The 15,805-nt window shown below is 35.9% G+C and overlaps 1 long non-coding RNA gene across 15 annotated transcripts in view; it reads right to left on the bottom strand.

Moving 5' to 3' along the window:
- Positions 1-15,805, bottom strand: part of LOC144287854 (uncharacterized) — a 353,649-nt gene that overhangs the window by 156,029 nt on the left and 181,815 nt on the right. For 12 of the 15 annotated variants that reach the window (XR_013355638.1, XR_013355643.1, XR_013355639.1 and 9 more), the window contains one exon: positions 2,525-2,623. The exons of the other annotated variants lie outside the window; for them this stretch is intronic. This is a non-coding gene — a long non-coding RNA (uncharacterized LOC144287854). The remainder of the gene's footprint in view (positions 1-2,524; positions 2,624-15,805) is intronic. 15 annotated transcript variants of the gene reach the window in all.

The raw sequence follows: 15,805 nt of genomic DNA, 5'->3' as shown, positions 1-15,805 counted from the left end.
GCTAGATTGAAGTCACCAAGTATAAGTGTATTATTATCTAAGTATGTCTTAATTTTGGTTATTAATTGATATATTTGGCAGATCCCACATTCGGGGCATATATATTGATGATTGTTAAGTCCTCTTGTTGGATACATCCTTTAAGTATGATATAGTGTCCATCTTCATCTCTCACTACAGTCTTCGGGGTAAATTTTAGTTTATCTGATATAAGGATGGCTACCTCTGCTTTCTTTTGAAGACTATTTGAATGGTAAATAGTTCTCCAACCTTTTATTTTCAGGCTATAGGTGTCCTTCTGTCTAAAATGAGTCTCTTGTAGACAGCAAATAGATTGGTCCTGCTTTTTTATCCAGTCTGACACCCTGCGCCTTTTGATGGGGTCATTAGGGCCATTCACGTTCAGAGTTACTATTGAAAGATATGAGTTTAGTGTCATCATGATATCTCTTCAGTCCCTGTTTTTGTGGATTGTCCCATTGGACTTCTTAAATGGGAATTTTGAGAGTCCCCCTTAAAATGAGAACCTTGCTGGATAAAGTATTCTTGGTTGCATGTTTTTCTCATTTAGTACCCTGAATATATCCTGCCAGCCCTTTCTGGCCTGCCAGGTCTCTGTGGGGAGGTCTGCTGCTGCCCTAATACTTCTCCCCATAAAAGTCAGGGATTTCTTGTCTCTTACTGCTTTAAGGATCTTCTCTTTATCTTTGGAATTTGCAAGCTTAACTATTAAATGTCGAGGTGTTGAACGGTTTTTATTGATTTTAGGGGGGGGATCTCTCTATTTCCTGGATCTGAATGCCTGTTTCCCTTCCCAGATTAGGAAAGTTTTCAGCTATGATTTGTTCAAATACATATTCTGGCCCTCTGTCCCTTTCGGAGCCCTTGGGAACCCCAATTAAACGTAGGTTTTTCTTCCTCAGGCTGTCACTGATTTCCGTTAATATATCCTCATGATCTTTTAATTTTTTGTCTCTTTTTTCCTCAGTTTCCCTCTTTGCCATCAACTTGTCTTCAATGTCACTCACTGGTTCTTCCACCTCGTTAACCTTGTTGTTGGGACTTCTAGTTTGGATTGCATCTCATTCAATTGATTTTTAATATCTGCCTGATTAGATCTAAATTCTGCAGTCATGAAGTCTCTTGAGTCCTTTATGCTTTTTTCTAGAGCCACCAGTAGCTTTATAATACTGCTTCTGAAATGGCTTTCTGACATTGAATTGTAATCCAAATTTTGTAACTCGGTGGGAGAGAGGACTGTTTCTGATTCTTTGTTTTGAGGTGAGGTTTTCCTTCTAGTCATTTGCTCAATGCAGAGTGGCCAAAAACAAGTTGTATTGGGAAAAGGAGAAAAAGAGAGGAGAGAAAGAAGGAAAGAAAAGAGAAAAAAATAAAAGAAGAAAAAAAGGAAAAAAAAAAAGAAGAAAAAGATAAAGAAAGAAAGGGAAAAAAGGGTGGGGGAAGCAAACAAATCAAAAAGCAAAACAAAACAAAACAAACAAACAAACAAACAAAAAACCCACGGGGGAGTATCTTCTGCTTCTGTGTACTTTAAGTCCCTTGACTTCCCCTGGAACTTGTCAGTCTAGCTGGTCTTCTGGGGGAGGGGCCTGTTGTGCTGATTTTCAGGTGTTAGCACTTGGGGGAGCTGCTCTGCCCCTGCTGGTGCAGGGCTCAGTGGGGGTTATTTACCCCATGAGGCCCCAGGAGCAACAGCCCTAGTGGCGGGGCCAGCTCTGGAGCCCTGGAGTCAGCTCCCGCAGTAACCCCGGAGCTCTCCGTCTGCAGGGCCTGGAGGCTCCGGGCGGGGTCGCTGATCTGCTCAGCTCGGGGCAGGAGCGTCCTCGCTGTCCTGGGCCCTCCCGGCCTCTGCCTGTCCCGGGGGAGGCCGGATCCTGGGCTGTTGGATTCGCGCTCCCGCCCCGCAGCCCCCTCCGCGGAGCCGCCCCGAGCCCTCCCGAGCTGCTCCCGCCCCGCAGCCCCCTCCGCGGAGCCGCCCCCGAGCCCCCCGAGCTGCTCCCGCCCCGCAGCCCCCTCCGCGGAGCCGCCCCCGAGCCCCCCCGAGCTGCTCCCGCCCCGCAGCCCCCTCCGCGGAGCCGCCCCAGAGCCCCCCCGAGCTGCTCCCGCCCCGCAGCCCCCTCCGCGGAGCCGCCCCCGAGCCCCCCGAGCCGCTCCCGCCCCGCAGCCCCCTCCGCGGAGCCCCCCCGAGCCCCCCGAGCTGCTCCGGGTCCCGCCGTGCGCGCTGCAGCCCTTAGGGAGCTCGGCCGCGGGGTGTGGGGCTCTCCCGGGGCGCAGGTGTCTGTTAGTGTCCCCGGGAGCCCGAGGGCATCCCCGCCCTCCTGGGTCCTGCTCCAACTCCCTGCGAGCCCCTTTCCGCCCGGGAAGGTCGGTGCAGCTCCTGCTCCTCCGGGACGGGGCTCTCCTGTCCTGGGGACTCTCGCCCTGGCCTTAGCCTGGCTCCTCGCGGGGCCCCTCCCCCTTGGAGGCCTTTTGTTTCTTTATTTCTTTTTCCCCGTCTTCCTACCTTGATAGAAGCGTGAACTCTTCTCACTGTAGCATTCCAGGTGGTCTCTCTTCAAATCTCAGTCTGACTTCATAGATTTTCAGGTGATTTGAAGGTTATCTAGGTGGGGACAGGTGATTTGGGGACCCTACTCTTCCACCATCTTGCCCCTTCCCCCCGAATCTTATTGTTATTTTTAAAAATCACATTATAATCTAGATATTATTTTATAACTAACTATAATCAATCCATTCAACATTGTTGGTTATATAAACTATTCCAAATCATTTTATCATTGAATATTTGAGTTATTTTCAACTTTTTGGTATTGTTTAAAAACAGAGAAGGAGGGATCCCTGGGTGGTGCAGAGGTTTAGCGCCTGCCTTTGGCCCAGGGCGCGATCCTGGAGACCCGGGATCGGATCCCACGTTGGGCTCCCACTGCATGGAGCCTGCTTCTCTGTCTGCCTCTCTCTGTCTCTCTCTATCTCTCTGTGTGACTATCATAAATAAATAAAAAATTAAAAAAAAAAACAGAAAAGGAATAAAGTATTTAAAAGGAAAGAGAACCAAAATATTAAAAATTATATCTAATATGGAAAATTCATAAGTTTTATAAAAGGAAGACATTTTCTCAAGTTTAGAAAACATAAAAACATTAAAACAAACAAAAAATTAATTTTTTGGTCAACATGCCACTTCAAAAACTTGTTTACTTATTTACTAAATTTGTGCAAAATTATTATATTTCAAACACTTTATCCTTCTCCCCAAATATGTTAAAATATGGAATAAGTAACTTTTTTAAAAAAGATTTTATTTATTTATTCATGAGAGACACAGAAAGAAAGGCAGGGACTTAGGCAGATGGAGAAGCAGTCTTCATGCAAGGAGCCCAATGCAGGATTCAATCCTGGGATTCCGGGATCACACTCTGAGCTGAAGACAGATGCTCAACCGCTGAGCCACCCAGGCATCCCAGTAACTTTCATTTTTATATCATGTCATATCCTGTAAAATACTTCACATATGGCATAGAGTCTTCTATATGTAAAATCAGTCAATGAGGCATTACAAACAGTACTTTTCAGATCAGAATGAAGGATGCAGTGAAGATCTACTTTGTTCCTTGGCATATGACTAATTAGTAATGAAATCAGCAAAGCAATTATGCCTTCCTGACTTATTAGGTCTAATTTCATATAAAATCAATCTAATATGTATTAACACAAACAACAAGTATTTAGAAAAAGCCAAAACAAAGACTTGAATAGCTCAATCTTTAGAAAAAATACAGACAATAATTTGTATGGATATATTAGAGGAGTACCAATTATATTGCAAGAATGACTCATTTACTTATAATAAAAAAACCTGTAATACAAAAACATAATATTAGCTAACTTTCATTTAGCAGATGCCAAATATCAGACTTTCCTTAAGAATGTTATATAATTCAGTTATATATTAACTCAGTTCTTCCATAGTACAAATGCCTTGTTTGAAGTGAAAATTACTTGGAATGGATGTCCCAGAGGTGTCATGGATGGCTGAATTAAAGTAATTGTGGATTAAAGATATGTACTCATATATAAAACAATCAAATATTGACTTAATAAATGATACTCTTTCAAACAAGTACTCTCAATAAGAAGTTTAATCTTCAGGGATACTGTATTAGGGAGAATAAGGAAAATAATATATCATAACAAGAAGGGATATATCATGTATTATGTCCAAGAAGGATGATAAAGGGGAATTATTTGTTAATCTTAATGTCTGAGATATGTGTCAATAATTTGGATATTGTACAAGTAATGATTTTATTGACCATTAACTAAATGGGCATGCAATGAATCATATTTTTGCCACACCACACTCAGTGATCCTTTTAAAACCTAAAAGAGATCTTGTCTTCTTTTACCTAATACCTTCCAATGGTCTTACATTTCCCTGAAAATAAAATCCTAATTCCTTAGAGTGGCTTACAAAATGCTACAAAAACTGTTACTGCTTTTTATTATTTGTTGCTTACTCCACTCTGGTCATACTGTTCCTGCTAGTGTTCAAATGTGAAAAATATTCCTGCCCCAGGAGCTTCTCTTTAGTTGTCCCTTTTCTTTGAGAAACCTCTGATTCCAGATATGTATTTATCTGCTTGACAAATTTCCAAATTTGCTTCACTTTGACCTTTGTTCAGATGTCACTTTTTTTTGTAAAGCTTTGTCTGGCTAAACTACAATACAGCACTTACAAATCCATATCATCAATCAAAGCTGATATCTCTTCTTTCATTCTCTCTCAGTAGATAGATAGACAGAGACAGACAGACAGGCATATAGGTATATTTGCATTATTTTCCAATATATGAATTGTAAAACCTAATAGAAACATAACTCTCACACTCAAGGTTGATAACCTGTGTTCAACGGAGATCAAGACTAGAATGACTGCTAACTGACCATGATTTCCAAGAGATATAATAAATAACAGCTAAACAAGGTGTTACTCCATTATGTAATTGTAAAAACTTGACAGCTGATAAGCAGAAATCTGATATTAACCATCACAGTGAAAATTCAGTCCATCACTTACTTCCTACAACAGAATCCATTCACAGTTCCAGAGCCCATTATTTGAAGGACAAATATTACCTTGAGAAAGGATGTTGCAACTCCACCTAAAGCTGTGCATTAACTATTTCTCTCATACTTTTTAAAGAGACTAGCAATGGTTTTCCAAGGTAAATATATAGTTGGAAAATGAGATATCACAACTTTTCAAGGCAACTTAAGTATTAAGTCTGAGCTAGTACTAATGCCTTTCATGACCCAAAACACTATTGTGATCAAAATTAGAGTAGGAATTAGTGAATATCATTAGTGACAGTTTTGCAGGGAGTCTAAAGGGATCTTGTGTTTATTTTCCTCATTCATTAATATATCATTGGACATATATAGTTACCAGAAGGTAGAACTCTAATATTTGCTCCTGATCTGAAGAATAAAGGTAATTGTGACAGGAAGACCCAGTGGAAACACACAATAATGTTAACTAATCATGCCATGATAGTAACTAAAAATCAGTGGTGCATTATGGAAATAATTGTAGGAGCAACTGTCACCAGTGAAGATGTGAAATTTGCAAAGTTTGTTGTCCTATCGCATCCCTGTTAAATTTACTTGTTTGTCCTCTATAAATCCAGCTGTATTGTAGATGACTGCATACTACCATGGATTTAATAAGATTGTAGTCTCAAATTCAGTAACTGTAGAGTATGTAATATATTTATTGGAGCAACACAACACATCTCTGGCACCTGATATATGAATATTTATTTGGCTAATATTTTTATTTCTATATCCACCATTAGGGAAGATCAAAATCACTTGGCTCTTATATGACAAAGACTGAAGTATGCTTTTATTTACTTAAATCAGAACTGTTAGCAATCTGGCTTTCTGTCATAATGTATTTCACAGGGACCTTGATCATATTATCATTCTGTATATTTCATAATATTAAACTGAAATTATAACATCGTATTAGCTGGACATCATGCTAATTAGACAACATTAGCTGGTGATTAAGAAATTGCAATTAAGTAAGACATCTTTATAGGAAACATGTGGAACAGAAGTGGAAAATAAGGCAATGGGAATTAGGAAACCTACTATTTGGTAATGTTTTTAAGAGTCAAGTTACAACACATAGCATGGTATCTCTGCTAGGTAAAAGACACATTGCTGACTCTTGGATATCCTACCACTAAGAAAGATGCATAACACTTGTTAAGCTTCTTTATTTACCTTTCAGAAATATCTCATCTAATCTTGGATATACTAATCTAATCTATTATTGAATTATCTGGAAAGTTAAAGTTTTGAGTGGAGTCCAGAATAAGAAATTATTCCCTATAAGGTCCAGACTGCAGTACAAGTCATTTTGCTCTTTGAGCCTTATGCTCTCACAAATATGATCGAGCTAAAAATATCTGTGGTTGGTTTCAAGGTTTCCTTTGATAATTCTGGTAAATCCCAATAGAAGAGGTGAAGTTCAGAACTTGTATTCATTATCTATTGCTGTATAAAAACCTCAGATTACCTCAAATGTGCGATAACCAGCAAATATTTACTATTTCATGGCTTTTGTGGGTCAAGAACCTGACTATGGTATTTCTAGGTACCTATGTTTCAATCTCTCTCACAAGTCTCTAGCCAGGGATGGAAGATCATCTGAAGGTTTAATAAAAAATAAGACTGCCAAGTTTATTCTCATGGCTATTGTCCGCATTCAGTTTCTTATGAATTGTTGGACTAAGGACCTCAATTCCTGACTAGCTATTAGCCAGAGCCCTCCTTTGCCATTGGACCTCTTGATAGAGCAACTTTCAACATGGTAGATCATTTCCCCTCTGGGCAAGTGAGAGATAGAGTGAGAGAAAGCACATAGGATGGAATCCTGAGTCTCTTGGTAATATAATCTCAGAAAGTATTTTCCACAAGCTTTTATGCAGTACATTCATCATAGTGAGTCACAAGATTAAGTTCATACTCAAGGTGATAGCATTAGACAATAGTGGAAATATCAGTAGACAAAAATAATTCATGGCCATCTTTGAAGCTGCTTAGTATATATATCTTAGAGGTTTGGAGCAAAGCTATCATTACTTCTGCAGTAGAGAAATGTGTTCTGTTAAAAAATACATATAGTATGCCAGAAGATCCCTGGTTTGAAGTGATAACATTAAATGATCATACATTCTGAGCTGCTTATTAGGAATTAGATATTATCTGATTTACTGTGTCAAAAGACTGACAGTGTACATTAAGGATAGGGATTCAAGCAGGCCCAGAAGGTGATTCTTCTGTCATAAGCACAATCTAAACATTTATGTACTATTTTTAAAAACATTTATGAACTATTGATAACACAGCATCCTACACATTATCTTTGATCAAAGGTGTCATTACTCAAAAAAGGAGGTAACAAAGGATCATGGAAGTCAGATTTCTATATACCCAATCATACAGAAATAGTAGTCCTGATATAAAACAGATCACACTTTTGAAGACTCAGCTAAGGAACTCTGCACTGTGGTGTCACCGCCCTCCAGGAATGCAGCATAGGAAGCTGAATATGATTCATGTTCAAATAAAGTTGTCCCAAAGGAAACTTCAACAAAACACTGATAGAGACTCATGAGTAAAGGTATTACCTTGGTTGGAATAGCTATGAGCCATGATTTCAGTTTTGCATTGTTTCCCAGAAAATCTCGGGATTATGAAGTCACCCTTAGTGATGGCTGACTTGACAACACTCATGTCATAAGCTACTTTCTTTTCTTTAACTTTATACTTCACTGTGGTTCTCAAATCTTCAAAATAAACTATTAATGACTGAACTCTTGTCTTGAGGTGTGCATTACTGGGAATCTAAACCAAGACAAACAATATCTAGTGGACCAGATATAATCAGTGAGTATGGTGGAGGTAATGACCCATAAAGTGAACAGTCAAAAATAAAAAATAGGAAATGGGAGGGAACTATGCAGAGATAATCACCTTGCATTATCTCTTCCACATACAGGTTCAAGATGCATTTCCTTCATTTAATCATTTTATAGAACTCCCACATGACAACCAAACATTTACTTTGCTTGCATGGCTCACTTTCAAATGTAAACCAACGTCAAAATTCATCTTAACTCAATGCTTAATATCTTTCCATGACTGACATCCATCTATCTTACTTTTTCTCACTGCTAAAGGCTTTTATTTATATGATATATTGTATAATACTTTAATAATTTTGATTCTAATTTCAGCTTTAATTTAAGAATATAAACAAGGAAATGATGGTTTTGCATCCTGAGAGAAGGATCTTAATTGGCAACTTAATATCAATATGTACCATTAGGAATATTTTACAAAGAAAATAACAACCACAGTATTAGAGGGTCTTGAATCTTATGGTATATGAATGATACAGATGCAAAGTCTGACAGTGTGTGGCAAATACACACAGAATCTAAGTTTGTCTTTGGCTAGTCTTGAATATGATACATATGAGCTATAAAATGTTTTATAAAATTGAATTTTAGAAAATATGTGAACTTATAAAAATATTTTATGAAATATGTTATAATATGCCTTGAAGAGTTAATCTATTAGAAAATGATGACCTTAACTACTAACCTAGTTGTATTTTGAACTTGAAATTCTAGCTATCTAAAATTATGAAAAATGCCTAGTGTTATTATTAATCTTTAAAAAAGATCCATTGGGCCTCCTTAAATGTTATATTAACTTTATAAAATAGTCTTTGGATTATAGGTTTTCACTCAATTTATAATTTCTGAATGCTGGAACACAAACAAAAAATAAATTATTTTTGCATTAATAAAATAAACATATTTTTAAGAATTTAAATCATTTGAGATTATTAACATATTTTTAAAATATATTCCATTTGACCATATTATAATACTATACAGGGTTATCTTTGTTAAATATGAACTCATTTGTATAAAACTCAATGAGTAAGCAGTAGTGCATATTTTATTTAAGAACACAAAGTAATACAAATACACTCATATGTATGTATATACTTACTTCTGCCCTTTTCCAGAAAGGTTATGAAACAGCATACAGAAATAAGTACAGTTCCATCAAATAAAACAATCAAAATAAATATTTATGAGAAACATAAGGCAAAGAAAAAAATAATGGAAAACCCACAACAAAGATACAAATAAACTTAGATAAAAAATGTATAGTAAAATCATACATATTGTATATAAGGCCCCAAAAATATGAGTAGACTTTTCTAGTACTGATTCTAGCAATTTCATAAAGAAAGTGCAGGAGATATAGTAAATTAAAAAATAACATTAAACATTTTCCATAAATACCCAAAGCAAAATGTTTTTATTAAATAATGAAATTTATAATTATAAATATATTGACAATGATCATACTTCATATTTAAAGAAGCTTCATATGTTTTATATGACACAATCTCTAAATAGGAACTTCTGTATCCTAGGTATAATTCCCAGAAGAATTACTAGGATCCTTCCCAAAAGGGTTCTATATCCAAAGTATGAAAGTTAAATAGATTCTCTAAGCAGCAAACACCAAACTCCATTCCCTCCACCTCAACCCCTCTCCCTACATGCATATTTTTTTAAGGTCCAATATTCTCAATAAATTTGATTGCACACAGAACTTGTCAAATAAAGACTATTTCAGAAGTAGGACTAATATATAATATCCTGAAAGTCAAATCCCTATTTCAAATATCTGAGGTTCCTTCCATGTTCTCATTAACATTCTCATTAATAAGGAGACTGAAGATAGCCACAATTCATTAGTTAACTCTTACAAATGTATTAAGATGGAAGCTGCATTAAAATGATAGTTGATGTATTAAGATGGAAGCTGCATTAAAAGGATAGTTGGTATTTAGTTAAAATAATTGTATATATAATAATCCCATAATGGTTTCCTCACAAGGCAAAACTGTTAGGGTAAGAGATCTAGCAATAATACCCAAAAGAATACGTATAGCTGAGAGAATCTCAGAGTTAGTGGGGATATGTAATGAAGCACAAGAGGGAAAAGTAAGTTATCATCACAGTATCGTGGCAGAAATTTGGATGGAGAAGGGGCTTGTTTTAGCAGATGGAGTAAGTGGAAAACATTGAGCACATGTCGAAAAATCTAAAAGTATTACAGGTGATCACCATGCATGAGACAACTAATCATTGTTCAAGGATTCTGAAGTCTGATGACTTTTTGTTTTATTTGTTTTTAACACTGCAGAGACCCAAACATTAAGAGTTCTAATTTTTATGCAAGTTAGAATTTGGGGTCACAATCTAGGATTTCGAACATGGATGAACACATAGCTGCTATCCAAGATCTATTCCGCTCTTCTTTCTGAATAATGGAAATCTGATATTGTTTTTGTTGGCGGGGAGGTCATTTGTCCAAACTAAAATAAAACCCAAAAAACTCAATTTCCTAGATTTTTAGAGATAGGCATGGACAGATCTCATAGTTTTCCCAGTGATAACTCAGTACAAATTCATGTAATATTTCTAGTTGTTTAGCTTTCCTGACAGGATATTCATCTTCCTACTCCTTGATTATTTATTCTTAAACTCTGAAAAACAGATATGAATTTAGAGATATACTAGATGTCTCAAGACTGTGAAGCAACTGAGGTTGAAGATTTACACTAAAAGTAGGATAGAGGAAGGAAGGAAGGAAGGAAGGAAGGAAGGAAGGAAGGAAGGGGGAAGGACTAGTGAGAAGGAAGGAAGAAAGGCTAAGAGATTAATGGCGTTGTGGTACAGATTTCAAAACTTACAATGGATTGCTTGTTATATGATCAAAACAACCCCTATTTGATTAAGCCCCTGCCAGTGCCATTTGCAGTAGGTAATTCCTAAATAATACAGAGCATCATTGTTCTACTTAGCTATTATGGTGGAGGTGAGCCATGAATATGGTCAACAGAGCCATTCATTGTTTCAAAGATTTCCAAAGATATATAAGGATTTCAAACAGATGTCATGGTGTCCTTTATTACACTACTAAATATCATGTATGTATTTTAGATATATTGTTTAGCCTAGATACATTTGGGGAGAATGTTGTTAGGGACTGGATGTTAAAAATAAAAGATTAGATTCATACAATAATAAATGTCCAGATATCTTTAAGTATAATTCTCACTTGGCAATTTGTTTTTATACCAGTGTACAAGTACTTTTTTAGGAATTAGAAGTTATTTCTAAAAAAGGAAAAATAGGTTAATAAAGATCTTTTAAAGTTTCAAACTCTTTTGGAAAAATAGCTGAGACTATATTATTTAAAGTAGATTCTATGGCACTTGCGATAAAGTGGCATTTGGAAACCCTTGCAGGTTAATTACTATGAAAAAATGTGAGAGGTTTACCAATGAAATAAATCCAAGAACTTGAAAACAAACTTTGAACATCATAGTGTATTGAAATTGTATATGTGTACATGTATCTATCTCCGTGCATGTGTGAGTACATGTGTATGTGCATGCACGTGCCATGAAAGGCATGGTATGCCATGAAAGTTCTATAAATGTGAATTTACCAGATGTTGCAAGCAACTCACCAAAGGCCAAACTTGTTTGTAAAGATTTGAATTGTTTTGGCTTACACAATTTTAAAATACTTAAGCCAATATTTAAATATAAACACTGGAATTCTTAGTTGAATAATGAAACTGAAACATCAAATTTTCTGCTTTCTGTAAAATTAATTGAAAGACCTGATATATATTTCTGTATGACAATGGCTACATGTAATTAGACTTATCCCTTTTTGTAGGACATAATATCACAATTACCCATAGTCCCCAACACTTGTATATTATATGTGTATTTACTTGCAAATGCCTTCCTTCTTCACACTGTGATGTAAGAACTTCCCTATATATGTCGGTTACTTAGGAATGCAAATTACCTTATTCTTGTATATCTACAGACACATATCACATATTGATTATGACATCTGTTTCAATGAGGGCTTACTTCATTTCAGAGAACAAATAGCATGATAGATTTCTATGATAGATTTCTCTTATATATATAAAGAAAAAGATTTTCTATTTCATATCTGTGTATGTGTGAGTAGTAACATTAATAGAAAGAAATTTATGTTACAATCAGTATCCACTAGAGTTTGGTGAAGTGGAATAAAAAATATTTGAACATAGATATATAAGAATTATAATTAAGAATTGGTGAAAATCTTGGTTAGGTTTAAAAATGATTCCTTGTATTCCTTATTATGCTTAATTTTATTCGGACTGAATAGAAAAAATAGTTGAGATGATTGACAGCTGCTGTCAGAAAATTAGTCCAGCTGTTGTAGTTCATATTTGACCAAAATGTACTAAAAGCAAGAAAACCACCATGGAGAGAAGAAAAAGAAGGGAAGAATAGGCACTTGAAATGAATTCAACATTTTATTTGGAGTCATAGATATATAAAGAAGCATTTAAGAAGCTTATGGTGTAAAAAAACTGTGTATATTCTCTATGTACCTCTTTATAAAAAATACAGAGAATGTGGTAGTTTATGAACTCTATGCCACTGCTAATAGCTCGACTAAACCATTCAAAATGCTTTCTCCTATAAGTAGCTCTCAGGAATTTCAAGGAATTCGAACTCTTACAACAGGTCAAACAAGTAATGTATTTTTTAAGAGGTTTATTTATTTGAGAGAAAGAGTGCATGTGAGCAGGAGAAGGGGTAGAAGGAGAGGGAGGGGGAAGAGAATCTCCATCAGACTCCCTGATGAGCAGAGGTCCTGATGCAGGACTCAATCTCATGACCCTGAGATCATGACCTGAGCCAAAAACAAGAGTTGGATGCTTAACCAACTGAGCCACCCAGGTGCCCCTCAGGTAAGTAATATATATCATATATTACCCTTAATTTGTTCAACAGCTTTATTGAGATATGTTATATACCATAAAATTTACCTGTTTTAAAATGTTTTATAGTTCAGTAAATTCATACAATTGGGTAATCATCATAACAATCCAGTCTGAGAACACTTCCACTCTCACATAAAATTTTTATATGGCCATTTGCAGTCAATCCTTTGCCCATTGTCTGCCCCCCAAAACCACTTGCTTACTTTCTATCTCTATAATATTGTCTTCTGTAGTTTTTTAAAATATAAATGCATTTATATAGTGTTTATGTGGGCCATTCATCTTATCTCACATACCATTCATTTATTTCAGTTTATTTTTGAACAGCATTTAACTGTACCTGTATACAACATTTTAAAAAGTCTATTCACCATTTGATAGACATCTGCATTGTTTCCAGTTTTGGGCTATCATGAATAAACAGAATTATGGACATGCATGGACACGCATGCACCTGTCTTTGTATGGGTGCATGTTTGGTGACAAATACCCACCATTTGCTTCAACGTGGATGGAACTGGAGGGTATTATGCTGAGTGAAGTAAGTCAGTCGGAGAAGGACAAACATTATATGTTCTCATTCATTTGGGGAATATAAATAAATATAAATAATAGTGAAAGGGAATATAAGGGAAGGGAGAAGAAATGTGTCTGAAATATCAGAAAGGGAGTGAATGAATGAATGTTTTTTTCCTCTTAAATATAAACTTACTGGTTGAAATTCTAAGTTTCATGCTTAGCATTTTAACAAATCGCAAGCATTTTGGTCCACAGTTTCTTTTTTTAATTTATTTTTTATTGGTGTTCAATTTACTAACATAAGAGGTTCTCAGAACATGTTGTTCAGTGTAGTCATAAATTTATAGTGTTTAAAGATCCATATTCTTCTGGCCCTAAATTACGGTAGAGAAACGGCTCTCAGTATTAAAACTTAAAATAGTGTCCCAATGTAGCCAAATTTTACAATGATGCTTAGCCTACAATGATTGTTATTTTAAGTTTTAAAACTTTGTTTTTTTCCTAAGAAAATAGGATTTTTCTTCTCCTTAAAAATCTTTATGTTAAAAATGCTATTTTGCATCATAAAAGTAAATAAATTAAAAACATGGGATTTGATTCAACAGAGTTATTGCCCTCTCTGATACACAGCTTTTATTATATGTATGACTATGGGAAGGTTAATATTAATATCTCCAAACTTCATTTTTCTCAATGATAAAATAAAAAATGAAAAATATAACAAAATAAGAAGGAAAAAAGAACCCTTATTAACCATCTCACAGACTATAGTAGAGTGACTAGGAGATCTAAAATAACTGAAACAAAATTGCCTACAGTAACCAGCTCTTAAAACTAGATATTAGTAATTTAATAAATTAATGGGTATATTTGATTTTAAAAGTGACATTAGTTTACAAGAGCTCTGTAATTCTAAATTTCTTATGCTAAAACACTTCCCTCCAACACACACGCATAGACACACATCTCCATATCCTTTGTAATCCTTAAGTGTTTTGGAAAAGAATGATTTATTTAATGGTATTTTAAGCTGATTACATGAAAAACACAGAAACCATTCTATTAGTGATGTGATTATATACTATTTAATAATGAAACTGGTAAGGTTGCTTATATCCAGAAACTGATCTTTAATCTTAATACAAATATATGAAGATAGGTTCATATCACTCAATTGATAGTAATATGTGGTAGGTTTGATACAGTGTATTAAGAAGTTTGTTATTTATTATTACTTAAAAAGAAGTCTCAGACACCTGGGAGCTCAGTGGTTGAGTATCTGCCTTTGGCTCAGGTTGTGATCCCGGGGTTCTGGGATTGAGTCCCACATCAGGCTCTTTGCAGGGAGCCTGCTTCTCCCTCTGCCTATGTCTCTGCCTCTCTCTGTGTGTGTCTCAGGAATAAATAAACATCTTAAAATAGCTTAAGAAGCAGAGACTTCTTTATTATTTTTTTCAATATTTCAATGAAGAAGTGTTTAAATATACATATTTAGTTGTTTTTAATGATTGCAAAAAATGTAACAAAATTTCAACCTGCTAGGACCTCTGGGTGTTAAACAGACAGTCATGATGTCTGATCTCCTATAGTTCACAGTTAATTGAAGAAGCATAAATCCAGGATTAAAAATAGATTTGATAATATAATGATAGCATACTCACATTTGAGGAGTATGTCGACAGGTGATCAACAAGACTGTAGGGAAGGGGCACCTGGGTGGCTCAGTTGGTTAGTCTGCCTTTGGCTCAGGGGTCCTGGGATACAGCCTCACATTGGGCTCCCTGCTCAGTGGGGAGCCTATTTCTCCCTTTGCCCCTCCTCCTGCTTGTGCCCTCCCTCTCTCTCATGCTCTGTCTCTCAAAAAACTAAATAAAATCTTTAAAAAAAAAGACTGTAGGGAAAACCTCTCCAAGGAAGGTATGCTCCTATTGAAACTTTAAATGAATATGAGTTAGTCAGATGGAACAAGGAGGGGAGGGGTTCCACAAAAAAAGGAACATGTCAGAAGCTTAGGACCTAAGAAATGCTACACTAAAATATCTGCTAGAAAATTGGCTACAAGCAGAACCTATGTATGAGAGGTCAAAGATGAAAGACTATGAAGGAAAGGATGACAGTTAAAAACAAGGATTCTCGACTATCCTCTAAATTCCAAAGGGAAAAATGGAAGGATTCAAAGAAGGAATGTAACATGATATGCAGCTCTGTTTGGAGAACTTCAAATTTGTTTTAAGACAGAGAAGACCAATAGAAAGTGAAAGAGTTTAGAGGTTGTTGTAGTATTCCAGTAAAGTGA

This window comes from Canis aureus, chromosome 17, assembly GCF_053574225.1.
Source record: "Canis aureus isolate CA01 chromosome 17, VMU_Caureus_v.1.0, whole genome shotgun sequence".
NCBI lineage: Eukaryota > Metazoa > Chordata > Mammalia > Carnivora > Canidae > Canis > Canis aureus.
This window is presented reverse-complemented; position numbering and strand designations above follow the sequence as displayed.